The sequence below is a fragment of the Chrysochloris asiatica genome, unplaced genomic scaffold, assembly GCF_000296735.1.
Source record: "Chrysochloris asiatica unplaced genomic scaffold, ChrAsi1.0 scaffold00096, whole genome shotgun sequence".
Taxonomy (NCBI): Eukaryota; Metazoa; Chordata; class Mammalia; order Afrosoricida; family Chrysochloridae; genus Chrysochloris; species Chrysochloris asiatica.
The window spans coordinates 4,739,620-4,753,783 of record NW_006408614.1 but is presented as its reverse complement, the minus strand read 5'-3'; the positions used below and the strand labels follow the sequence as shown (position 1 = coordinate 4,753,783).

Below are 14,164 nucleotides of genomic sequence, written 5' to 3'. Positions count from 1 at the left end.
ACCATCAAGGGAGAAGAGCAGAGAGCGGGACCCTACCCAGAGAAGCAGTGATGCCTGAAATGGAGCCAGAGATGATGATGTGGAGCGATGGAGCAGCTGGAGACTTGAGATCCAGAGAGGGAGAGCGACTGTGTGCTGAAGACCTGGGGAACACGAGGGAAAGATTCCATGGAGGGAATTGCAAGCATGGCAATGAGACGATATACGATAGAATGAATGTAAAACTAATGTTCTCCCATGTAAACTATCATATAATGCATAATAAAATATTTAAGGAAAAAAAAAAAATACAGTGCTTTCCTGAGTTCTGTGACCGATATCTAGCAAATTAGCAAACTGGAGTGGGCAGTAGGAATCCCTGAATTTGTCGCCAGTTGGCCAGAAATGCAGGAGACCTGAGAACCCCTGAACTTGGGACTGTTGTCTGAAGTGAGAGCAGTTTTGTGGAGGACCGTGCCTTCAATCTGTGAAGTCTGACCTAACTCCAGGTAGTGACGGTCAGAAGAATTGAATTACACAACAAAAAATTTTTAAATTAGATTTTGATTCTAGCTCCATTCTTAACAAATTTGCCTTTGGGAAGAAACCCACTATTCCCTGGGTTCCGTTTTCTGATGTGGTAAGAAGGAGCCTGTGGTAAATGACTGTTCAAGCCCCTTCCAGCACCAGGAGGTGATGAACTGTGACAAGGACCTAGGGGGCAGGTGGTGGGAAGTTCACTCCATTTCTGGATGAACTGGGGACCAACTCTTTTAGGATGAGCTGAGCAGGGACCTCACATCCCTCGTCTCACGCTCCCAACACGCAGGCAACGAGAGAGATGACTGATGGAAAATTACTATGTTTGCAGATCAAAAATGGTCAAAGATGCTCAAGAATATTGAAAACACTCAAACAGATGCTTGCAAATGGGTATCGACTGCAGCACTGCTCAGGAGAGCTAAACACTGTGGGTTGGAGTCCTGGTGTGGCGCTGTGGGTTAATGCGCGACTGTAAAGTCAGTTTGAACTGCAAGGTCAGCAGTTCAAGCTCACCAGCTGCTTCTCGGAAACCCTATACAGGGTCGCTATAAGTGGGAACCAACTCGACAGCACTTCACAACAACAACAACAAACACTGTGGGTTAACGTGCTGGACTGCAAAGTCAGTTCTATCCGCAGCTCACCATCCTCAGAAACCCTATACAGGGTGGCTATGGGTCAGAACTGACTTGACGGCACTTAACAACAACCACAAAACGTGAAAACAACCCAAGTGTCCATTGATAGATGAAGGGATAAACCAAATGTGGCCGATAGCCATACCATGGGGAAATTAAGTCTCGATACTATAGCATGGTGGTGGTGGTGGTAGTTTATGTGCTGTGGAGTTGGTTCCAACTCATAGCGACCCTGTACAGGGTTTCCGAGGTTGTAAATCTTTACAGGAGCAGAAAGCCTCATCTTTCTCATGTAGAACAGCTGGTAGTTTCAAACTGCTGACTTTGAAGTTAGCAGCCCGATTCATAACCACTACGCTATCAGAGCTCCTATGTGGTGGTGGTTATGTGCTGTGGAGTTGGTTCCAATTCATAGCAACCCTGTATAAGGTTTCCAAGGCTGTAAATTTTTACCAGAGCAAAAAGCCTCATTGTTCTCCCGTGGTACAGCTGGTAGTTTTGAACCGCTGACCTTGCAGTTCACAGCCTGATTTATAACCACTACGCTACCAGAGCTCCTTGCGATAGCATGAGTGACCCTTGAAATGTTGGGTTGAGTGACACAGGACACAAAAGGACAAATATTGTAAAATTCCACTTAGGCGAAGAGTCTAGAATAGGCAAATTCAAGAGACAGGAATACATACGTGACTCCCAGGAGCTGAGAAGAAGCGGAAGTATAGGGTTATTAATTAAGCAAGCAACCAAAACCTGCCAGGAGTTATAAAGGATACATTTGACTTTAAAAAAAAAAAAAAAAATCAGTAGGAGAGAACAATAATTGTTTAGTATTATTCATTTCATAGGATTCCCCCAAGGCTAACAGTAGCTTCCACCGCTCAAGGCCTTGTGGGTACCAAGTGCAGAGCTAAGCATCCTATACACAGAAGCTCACTTCTGCCCACACAAGCCCACAAGGCAGGCTTTAGAATGCCTCGGCTGAGAAGTAGGTCAGGAAGGGCCTTAGTGATTTCCCCTGGAGCACACAGCCAGCAGGTGATGGAGCTGGGTGCAATTTGAACCTGGATCAGCCAGATTCCAGAACCCACGCTCCTAACCACTGGGCGGTCCTGCCACGAGGTTTACAAGCTGAAAGGCTTCCTCCCAACAGACATGTGGTGGGAGGTCTCTGCCTGCCTCTTTCTGTCTCCCTGAAAGGAGCACAACTGCCCAGACCTCGTTCCCATCATCCATCTGTGATTTGGGAATGATACTTTGGCCGCTATGGCATTTGCAGTGAGCTCCTCTGTGTGCTAGGAAGTAGTTCAGCAGAGAAACCCTGGTCCTTGCCCTCCAGGAACCCACAAAAATAAGTGAAAACAATGGCTTTAGCAATGTGTAGCTTTCCCCAGAGGAATAGCCCTTGTTCTCTGGTGGTTTAGAGTAAGGTTTAGGTTTCCCTCTTGGCTCCCAGGTTTGAATGGCGCCGTATCTCCAAACACCAGCAGCACCAGCAAAGCAACACTGGGGCCCACAACTCAAAGCCTGGCAGGCTTCCGTCCCAAGAAAACCCCATTTCCAGTGGGGTTAACAGCTTAGCTTGGGCCCAGTGTTTAGCTGGGTGCCCATCCCAAGCTGGGAGGAGCTTTCCTCAATCCCCACACTGATGCAGGACTTACTTGCTTTTGGGAATTTTTCAGGTCAGCAGTAACTCAGGGACAAAGTTATGATGTCTTCCTGAGCTGGCTGATCTGAACCTTTTCCACACCTTCCCCATCCAGCATCCCAAGAACACAGTTCGATGTTATACCGATAGGGGGTGAGGTACCAGGGGCTGATACACTCTTAAAAATGGCCTGAGATCGTAGTCACTTCATAAACGTGATCACTTCATAATTAACTCATACAAAAGGACTCTTGTTTATGTCAACAAAGAAACATGTGGGTCAAATTAGAGAGATAAATTGTACCTCAAGTCGGATCCCAGGGTCTGGGTGTGAAGTAAGGGTGTGTTAGCAGAGGTGGTGGGTTCTAGCACAGCTCCTGCATTCCTTGGCTTTGTCTCCAGTCTCAGGGCCTCCTCTCTTGGGTTCATGCCTATATACACCTAAGAGAGTCCTGATAGCTGCCTCCCACTCATCTGACCAAACACACTCTGGCGACGGTGTCAGTGCGCAGGCACAGCCCGAGAGCAATTAGGACACGGCTTCTCATTAGCCTGGGAGAAGTTGATCTAGCATGATCCCTACAGTCATGTCTGAATCAGGGGATGAGCCAAGGAGCAGCCTGAGTCAAGTTTGCCTCGTAGAAATGAATACAGTGAGCACAACAGAAACCCCTTTCCCAGGGCACATAAGAGTCCAGAGAGTGCAAGGTGGGGACGCCCCTAGACTAGTTCTTCATGCACTAGCTGGGTGAGTGGGTAATTGTTTTGACTTCTAGGAGACCTCAGTTTCCGCCTCTAAAATAGACGGGTAAAAAGGTATCAGTGATTCTAAGCTGCATGAGAGCAGAGACCTTCAGTAGCTGGTCTGTCTAGACAGTTTTGGACACATGATTGGCATTGTGCCAATGCTCAGGAGATGAACAGAGGATCACTACTTCACTCAGGGCTGGTGTGAAGAGGGAATGAAATAACCCAGTGCCTGGTATTTGAAGACACAATCGGGTTGGTGTGTCCCAGTGTGGCAACTCACAGTATCACCACCCACTCCCCGTTGGCCTCCTCCCATCCCAGTCCACACAGAGTCCTTCATCATGTTTATTATCCATTTGAATCCTAAACTGATATGTGTTAAAGACAGTCATAACAGACTGAAAATAGGGAGTCAGAGATATCAGTTTGTAATGAAGTCAACTACAAAGCAGAACGGGGGAATAGTGTAGATCCTGAACTTGCAAAAGGCAAGGAAGTCAAGTAGCTTTCAAGATCAAACAGACAGTTTTAAATAGGAAAAGGATTAATAAATTGCAGGGTAGTCTCAAAGAAAAGAAAAACATCAGCACATCAAAATAAAAAAGAGAAGAAAATCAGAAAGATTTAGTAAGCATTAACACAACAGCAATGAAAATACAAAGAAAACCCACAAACAAAATGAAGTCAGTGCAGGACATTATGTGGAACAGCACCACACACACAAAACACACAGCAAAAAGAGAGCAATCAATTCATACTTATCAATAATTATACTGAATTTAAATGGATTACATGCACCAGTCAAGAGACAGAGAGAGCAGAATAGATAAGAAAACAGGATTCTCAATATTCTATCTACAAGAGACACATAAAAAAGATGAAGACAGCTTAAAGGCCCATCAACAGGAGACTAGTTAAATAAACTTTGGCGCAGACACACAGTGGAATAGTATGCAGCGAAGAATAAAAACGAATCTGCAAAATACCTCACAGCATGGATGAACCTGGACAACATTATGCTGAGTGAAATTAGCCAGTCACATAAGGACAAATATTGTATGAGACCAACGTTGCAAAAAGTTAAAAAGAGGTTTTCTTGATAAAAGAAACAATCTATGACAGTTATGAAGATGGGGAGTGGGGGGGAAGGAAAATGATTCAAGGACTAGAGTGTAGACACGTGTTAACATGGGTGACAGGGCAGGCGGCATACAAGGAGGGTAGCAGAGGAAAGATGAAGGTGGCGGGAGACACAGGGAAGAATGCAATAGATAAAGTGAGTAGAGGCAAATGTTGTTAACTGTTGGTACATGGAGAGAGTTGCCACCACATAGGGAGGGAAATTACATGATTTGTTGAAAGTATAACTGATGATCTGCCCTGTAAACTTTCACACAATTCACAATAAAAAGTTAAAAAAAAAAAAAAACACAGAAAAAAAGCCCCATCTATAGTTGTCAATTGCTTAAATATAGTATTTCTTAGGGCAGATGAAGACTATCAATGACGTTTTGTGAAATCTTTTGACATTGAGTCACAGTTGTATAAGTACTAAGTGGAAGACATTTTTTTTCTCCTCTTCTTTTCCTTTAATTACTACTTCATTCTTAAAAAAAAAAAAAAAAGTTATTGATGCAGGTTCACATATACTGCTTACCACAACCTCGAAACTAAAGCACCAGAAAAACGGATAAAATTAGCAACTGTAAAAATGTGGGCGGCAACTAAAACAGCAGCGTATACTCGTAGAGGAGTCACATCAAACCACGTGATTCGAAGCTTCATTGCAATTGGGTGATAATGACAGCTCTGCCCAGAGCACATCTGAAAGTTCAAACAGCACATTAGCATAGAGTTTTAGCCTCGGAGTCCTGGTGTGGCGCTGCCGGATAATGCACTGAAAGCAAGGTTGGTTTGAACTGCAAGGTCGGCGGTTCAAACCCACCGCCTACTCCTAGGAAACCCGATAGAGGGTCACTAGGAGTTGGAACTGACTCGATGGCACTTAACAGCAACAACAGGGATAGAAAAGCAGGTCTGTCCACCAGCTGGCCTGTCTTGAGCTGTGGGCAACGTTTATATTGATACATGTAAACTGGAGTTATGAAAAATCTCTGTGTTGTTACAACTGACTATAGGGTATCGTTATAGAAAATAATAATTTTCCGCTGAGATCCTACACAAATATTTCATAGTCGCCACTTTGGTGTCACCCCTCTGAGAGTGTTAATGGTGTGGTCCACACACTCTGTATCCCCACACACACTGGGCACATGGTAGGGGCTCTTAGATACTGAAAAACAGTTGTTGAGTTGATGCCAACTAAGGAGCTCTGGTAGCGTAGTGGTTACGAATCGGACTGCGAACCTTAAGGTCAGCGGTTTGAAACTATCAGCCGCTCCGCGGGAGAAAGATGAGGTTTTCTACTCCCGTAAAGATTTACACCCTCGGAAACCCTGTACAGGGTCGCTATGGGTCGGAACCGACTCGACTGCACTTAACAACAACAACAATGGTGACCCATGTCTGTCTGAGTAGTCGTGTGCTCCTTAAGATTGTCAGTGATTTTTCAGAAGTAGATTGCCAGCCCTTTCTTTCAAGGTGTTTCTGGGAGAACTCAACCCTACTACCTTTTGTTTTAGCAACGGAATGCATTAACATTCACACCAGCCCAGGACTCCCATTGGATGTTGGTACCTGGCAGCAAGCGCTCTTTGGCTGTCCTCCCCGTAGCAAGGTCTGAGGCTCCTTGGGCTAGGAGAGGGCTAGTCATTCTCTGGCACAGTTATATATAAACTACCCCACCCCAGTCCACTCCCAGACAATGTGGGTGAGGCCACGGAAGCTGGAAAACCCAAAAGGCAGTCGAATTCAGTTCAAGGTACACTTCTTGTCTTAGTCTTTGTTCCCTTCCCTTTGCTAGACTAAGTTGTTTACTGATGTCTTTCAACAGCCTCTCAGCTGGGAAAGTTCCTAAACTCGAGTCAGATGCATATACAGGGGGTGGGGGTCAACTCTCCCCAGGGCTCCTGTCTGTTCAGGGTCCTCTGAGCCCTCCCTCCACAAACAAGCTATGTTCTAAGTGAGACTGTGAAGTCAATCTGATCTTGGGTTTATTTTGGAAAGCCCCACCCCATGGAGGGCCCTAGGAACCCCAGCGCTGACTCATAGCCCACAGAAGGTCAGGTTGTCTTTGAAACTGATGCCCGACTAGCTTCGAGGGCTACCCTAACAAAGTACCACAAGTTACATGGCTCAACACACCCTAGGTTTCCTGTCTCCCTGGAGGTTCAAAGTCTGAAATCAGTGGGTCAGCGGGGTCACGCCTCCTCTGGAGAATCTAGGAGAGACTCTCTCCTGGCTTCTTCCAACTTCCCATGGTTCCTGGATGTTCTCTGGATTTACCTGCCTCTCTCCACCTCTGCCTCTGTCTTCATGTGGGTGTCTGCCCTCTGTTCCTCTGTGCATCCTTGTGTGAGCTCTGCTTTTCTTAGTAAGGACATCAGTTGTATTGGATAAGCGCCCCCGCACCCAACTTCAGTATGCCAGTATGATTTTATCTCAACTAATTACACCTGCAAAGACTAGGTCACATTCTGGAGTTCCAAGTGGACATGACACTAGACTGTCTTTGCATCATTGTTTTTCTGCCAGTTCATTGACAGAACTACAAAGGAGGTGTTTTGGTGGTCCTGTAGGATAAGCATTGGAGTGCTAACCACAAGGTTATCAGTTCAAACTCACTCTACTGGAGAAAGATGAGGCTCTCTGTTCCCATAAAGATATTCAGCCTCAGAAACCCTATACAGGGTTGTTAATGAGTCAGAGTCAACTCACTGCCAGTGGGTTACAGAGAAGTATAGGGGGCTAGCTAAGGAAATTGTGACATGTATGTAAAATGGAATATTGGGCCGCTGATGGATTAAAGTTGTGTTTTAAAGACTAGACAGTGGTGTGAGGAAATGCTGAGCTGATGTGACTGGTATCAAGTGGAATCCAGGAGGACATATGAGGCATACACGAGACACACATGAGGACACATGAGGCACGCACAAGGCACACATAAGGACATATGAGGCATACACGATGACATATGAGGCATGCCTGAGGACATATGAGGCATACATGAGGCATGCCTGAGGACATATGAGGCAGGAGCCCATGTTATAAATGTGTGCATTGTATACTCAGAACACAACATTTAAAGTAAATGAAGATACATCAAACTATGGAATGCGAAAAAAGAGGAAGAGCCTCAAAGAGATGAACTGACATTGGTTTCAACAACGGCCCAAACAGAACAATTGTGAAGACGGTTCAGGACTGGGCAGTGTGTTCTCCTGTTGTACAGGACTGGGCAGTGTTTCCCGTTGCACAGGACTGGGCAGTGTTTCCCGTTGCACAGGACTGGGCAGTGTTTCCCGTTGCACAGGGCTGGGCAGTGTTTCCTGTTGTACAGGAGGTTGGTATGAGTCAGTGCTAGCTCCACACACCTAATAATGCCCTCCAAAACTTAGCACAGTACCTGCTCCAAAGTAAACATTTAGTAAATAGGTTGTTGTTGTTAAGGACCATCAAGTTGGTTCTGACTCCTAGCAACCCTGGATATATAGGGTTTCCAAGGAGTGGCTGGTGGGTTTGAACCACCAACCTTTCAGTTAGCAGTCCAGTGCTTATCCTACAGCACCACACCAGGGCTCCAGCAGGTATGTACTAACGCAGAACAAGTAGACAAACAGTATTAGAATTAACGTTACTGGGGTTACAAGGGATGTTTATTTTCTTCATATTCTTCAAATCATATGTTAGTTTTATGATTACTTTATAAAGGCACCATTAAAAAAATAGTAGTAAGTCATGTAATAAAAGACTTTAAAATGTGGGGTAATGGTGCCCACAAACTCCATCCTGGCTGGATCATCAATATGAGGTTACATAGGCCTAAAGGAGTTCTTGGTTCAGGGCTATTGAGTTTGTTTGCAGTGAGGAAAAATGTTTATAAACTGCTAGTGGTGATGTTTGCATAACATGGTAAATGCAATTACCGCCACTGAGAAGTGCACTTTACAATGGTTAAAAGGATAAATTTTTTGTCTAGCTATTTTATCACAATGAAACTTTTTAAAAGAGAGAGAGAGAGAGACAAGGCTTAAAGTGCAGGCTTGATTCAGCAAACAAATTTAACTTACACTAGACCACAAAGGATCAGCTAAGCAACTGCTCAAAAACATCCACGATGAACACGATTGCCACAGTCAACACAGCGGGGAAGTCTAGCGTGCAAGGAACAGAGGCCAGGGAAGATAGAGACCAAATTGCATGGGGTGGGCTGTAATGGTGACGATGGTTATGAATAAGGGGTGCAGTTCGGAAGGCTTCCTGGAGGAAGGTGTAGGACCTATGCTGGGTCAGGAAGAAAGTAAAATGCACAGTGTGGGGATAGGACACAACAGTGGAAGCACAGAGCCTGGAACCCCGGGGACAAGGGGCTCAGTTCAGAGACTGGGGAAGAGAGGAAGGAAACAGAGAGATGAGCCCATGTGGGCCAAAGACAGTGCTGGGATGTTCATGGCTTTCAATGTAATCTCTTTTCTCTCGGGTGGTTTTTACGGCTTTCTTTGATGTTCTGCAGTTCTACTATGGGTTGCTACTTGTAAATTCGTTTTTATTTAGCTTGTCTAGACTTCAGCATGTGTTTTTCAACCTCACAATGCATATCTTTTTTCAATTCTGAAAAATCATCAGCCATTGTTTCTGTGAGGACTAAGCTGCTTGTAACTCAAGCCATAGTCTTTTAAAAGGTCTCAGATGCCTGTAGAAACTGGACAACGAAGAGAGAAGACCAAAGAAGAATTCATACTCTTGAATATGGTTTTGGCAAAAAACATTGAATGTGCCACAGACTCCCAAAAGAACAAACAAATCTGTCTTGGAGGAAATAGTTAGAATGTTCCTTGTCTCATGTACTCTAAACATGTGATCAGAAGGAATCAGACCCTGGAAAAGTTCATCATGCTTGGCAAACTAGAGGATCAGTGAAAGAGAGGAGGACCTTCAATGAGATGAATTGGCACAGACACTGCAACCGTGGGCTCAAGCATGGCAACAATTGTGAGGAGGGTGCAGTGTTTCCGTCTGAGGATGGTGGAGACAGTGTTTCAGTCTGAGGATGGTGGAGACAGTGTTTCAGTCAGAGGATGGTATACACAGTGTGTCAGTCTGTTGTACGTGTAGGGTCTTTATGAGTTGGAATTGACTCTCCAGCACTTCACAACAATGTCTTTGAACACACGGCATGTCTTCCTGCACTCTCTAGTATCTTCTTCAGAACTGACTAATGAACGTATTACTGTGGCTGACTGTATAGGCTGCAGAGTTGCTTCCGATTCAAACTCAAAATCAGCCCAAGGATGATTCCTATGACTTGCTTCCCCCCCTACAACCTTCTTGACCCTATTCTGACACCAACCATCCCTCCCCCCACAGCACTCTCTGCTTCACATCTGGGTTCGATAATCCATTGCCATGGCCACACAGAACACGTAACAATACTCACAATTATGGGGTTTATTAGGGAAGTGACCAGGATGCAGCAGTTCTCGTCAGAACATCTCTTATCCTATAGCACCATATCAGGAATCCAATAAAAATAATAGAATAACATACTTTTTAAACGCAATTATTTTAAAGTCTGCCATATTGCAGGCAGGGCTCACTGTCTTCAGCCTCTCAGCCCTGCTCAAGCACTTGTTACAAAGTTCTTTTAGTCAGACCATGACTGTCCAAAGGGCACATTATGCAAGCCAGTCTCCTGCCAGTAGGCACTCAGCTTTACTCAGTCCACGGGTCTAGAATCCCAAGCTGTGCTGTCTCCATCCCACGAGTCCACCACCTCTCTTGCCATCACCTCTGCCAGCGCTGTTTCTCTAGGAAGGGATCTCATGTATCATTCATGCTCCTCCTTCTTGATGGTACTGATATCTCCTATCCCTGCTTCTGAGATGGCTCCTTTGAAGCCTAGTTGGAGGGTAAAACTGACCAATCCCAGCCTTGGAGTCCTGTATGCCTTATTTGCATGGTCCTACCCAATCACTGGGTTAATGCACCAGGATGCAAAACCATTTGAACAACAAGGTCAGTGGTTCAAGCTCACCAGCAGCTCCTCGTAAACCCTATGCAGGGTCGCTATGGGTCGGATCCGACTCGATGGCACTTAACAACAACAATAATCCAATCACTGGGCATCCTGGTGTGGTGCTGTGGGTTAATGTGCCAGACTGCAAAGCCATTTGAACTGTGAGGTCGGCAGTTCAAGCTCACCAGCTTCTCCTCGGAAACCATATATAGGGTTGCTATGAGTCAGAACTGATTTGACGGCACGAGCTCTGGTAGCGTAGTGGTTACGAATCGGGCTGCGAACCTTAAGGTCAGCGGTTCGAAACTACCAGCCGCTCCGCGGGAGAAAGATGAGGCTTTCTACTCCCGTAAAGATTTACACCCTCGGAAACCCTGTACAGGGTCGCTATGGGTCGGACCCGACTCGATGGCACTTAACAACAACAACAACAACAACAATAATACACAATTACAAGAATCACAAAAATAATTGGTTTGTGGTTACCAAGTCCATTAAATTAAAGATTTGGCAATAATTGGTGCTTGTTGCTAACCATTGAGCTGGTTCCTATTCATAGTGAGGCTACGTAGGGTTTCAGGGGAGCTGCTGGTGGGTTTGAACCATCAACCTTGAGGTTCAAACTGGCCTTGAGGCCCATTGCTAACCGTACACCAAAACTCCATGCCAATAATTATCATGAGGAAAGTATCACAAAACCTTTTGGTCAAAGGGCACCCCAGGTTTTGAAAGGAATCTCTCAGTATGGTTCTAGAACACTCCCATAGGAGAGCATCAGGCAGCTATTCAAAAGAGTGTGTGCTAAATTAGGAAACCACCAAGAAATAGATGTGGAATGGTGTATACATACCATGATCTTGGCTACATATACGTGCGTATGAGAGAGAGAGAGAGAGAGAGAGAAATTGATTATGTATGTATGGAACATTTTAGGAAGGATACACAGGAAACTGCTAACAGGTTATGTAAAATGTTTTGAGCAAGAAAGTGACAAATTCAGGTCTGTGTCAGCAGATCCACGTGGTGGAGTGAGTGGGATGGGTGGAGGGAAGTGGGTGGTGTTGGGAGAGACAGAAGTCAGGAGCGCTGTTCAAAGGACCTTAGCAGAGTTCAGGTAAGAGTTGGTGGGGCCTATTCCAAAGAGGTCAGATGGAATGGAGGGCGAAAAAGCGTCAATGAGATTCACTTTAGAGGTGCTCGAAATTGTACCTCAATGGCCTACGCAGTACCTACCCACACTGGGAGCTCAATAAATGTATGAAATGAATCATCTCCCTCATTAAAGACATTCCGCAGGTACCCCAAGCACCAGTTCCAGCCACCCTCTTCTTTGACGTCACTCACTCAGCCCTTAGCCTTGTGGGTGAAGACCGGGTCCACAGACAGGTGAGGCCAGTATCGCTGGGTCCTCTGTACCTCTTGCTGGAAATGTTCACCAGGAATATGAAGCCTGTCCCCATTTGTCTCACTGCCTAAGGCCACCAGTCACCATCAACCTACATCATGGTCAGCAGAGTTCTGAGCTGGCCACTGTGTGTGTACAACAGGGAAAAGAGTCCAATTACACACAATGAACTGGATCCTGCTGACAACCATGTGGACTTGGATATGGGTCTTTTCCCAGGAGAACCTTAACGTGACCCTGCCGCCATCTTGGTAGCAGCTTATGAGAGACATGCAATGGAGGGCCCACTAAGCTGTGCCCACATTCCTGACCCTAAGGAGGCACAAGACTTTTTTTTTTTTTAAGTGTGCTGTTGTAAGCTGCTGTTTCAGGTTAATTGGTTACCCAGTATTAATTACATCATTAATACAATGGCTAACTGAAAGAAGGAAATCCTGGCTATTAAATTTGGTGATGGATAAGCAATAGCTAAGAGACTGGGTTTGGGTATCGGTTGGTCTGGTTTGAATCTTGGATTCCCACCTTAGTAGCTGAGAAGATGATCAGAACTTCTATTTCTAAAAGAAATTTTAACATGGGCAGAATCATTCTTTCTGCAGGGTGATAATGCAAAGATTATATAAGACGGGTGTGCAAAATAGCAAGAACACCAACATGTAATAAACATTGAATAATAATTTAAAATAAGGAAACCTGCTGATAAGAGCTGATGCTGACTCATGACAACCTCGTGGGTGACACAAGAGAGTTGCTCCACAGGGTTTTCTTGGCTGTAATGTCCTAGTGTGGGGCTGTACAATAAGCACTGGACTTCTAATCATAAGGTTGGTGGTTCAAACCCACCGGCCGCTCCTCAGAAACCCTACAGAGGGTCGCTATGAGTTGGAACCGAATTGTGCTGTAAAGAACGATCTTTATAGAAGCAGTTGCCAGGCCTTTCTTCCACGCCACTGGGTGAATTCAAGCTGCTAAACTTTCAGTGAGTGCAAACCATTAGTAGCACCCAAAGACCAAAACCACCCTGCCATTGAATCTATTCCAATTCACAGCAACTTTATGGGACAGAATAGATTGCCCCCTTGGAGTTCCCAAGGTTATCTATCTTTACGGAAGCAGACAGCCACATCTTTCTACAGCACTCAGTGACCCAATGGTAAGCATTGAATGCTGTTATTGGGGTGCCATTGAATTGATTTGAATTTACAGAAATGCTTTAGGACAGAGTAGAGCTAACACCTTTGGATTATCTAGACCGGAATCTTTATGGAAGATGATCATAAGATTGTTTCTCCCATGGAGTTACTAGAGGGTTCAAACTTCTGATCTTTCACTAAGCAGCCAGGTACTTAACCATTATGCCCCAGGGTGTCTGTCTTAAGCTGGGGTGTCTAGGGAAGTAAGACCAGTGAAGCTTTGTGGGGTTTTTTGCAGATTTACAAATGTATTTGATCATAAACTGTTAGTTTTCATCCACATTGACTGTAGGGTTTTGAAAGTGGTGACAGGCACAAGGGCCACCAGTGTCCAGAGCTTGTCTGGTGTATCTTCATCCTCATTACGTCTTCTGGACAATCACACATGGCTATGGTGCGGGACGTTCCTGATTCCTTTGGCCCAGGCCGCTTTGTTGAGCCTGGTGTCAATGCGCATGTCTGGTGTTCCTATCTCAGCAAATTTCTGAATCTCCCTGAGTGCTCGAGGGGAACTCTTCTTGAAACCTACTCCATGGATGCGCCTGTGAATGTTGACGGTGTACTGTCTGGTCACCACCTGACTGTTGTGAATGTTGACAGTGTACTGTCTGGTCACCACCTCGCTGTTGTGAATGCTGATGGTATACTCTCTGGTCACCACTTTGTTGATAGTAGAACGGCCCTTCTTCTGGCCACCCGTCTTTGTGGGAGCCATAGCGATGGGACCAGGTTGGAAAGGAAGAGCACAAAGGATTGTGGTCACCAGTGAAGCTTATATATATATATAAGCTTCACTGGTGACCACAATCCTTTGTGCTCTTCCTTTCCAACCTGGTCCGATGGCACTTAACAACAACAACAACATATATATATATA

The 14,164-nt window shown here is 45.2% G+C and overlaps 1 pseudogene; it reads right to left on the bottom strand.

The window, feature by feature from the left end:
- Window positions 1-13,544: 13,544 nt before the first annotated feature.
- On the bottom strand, window positions 13,545-14,003 carry LOC102831879 (annotated as a pseudogene).
- Window positions 14,004-14,164: the final 161 nt, after the last annotated feature.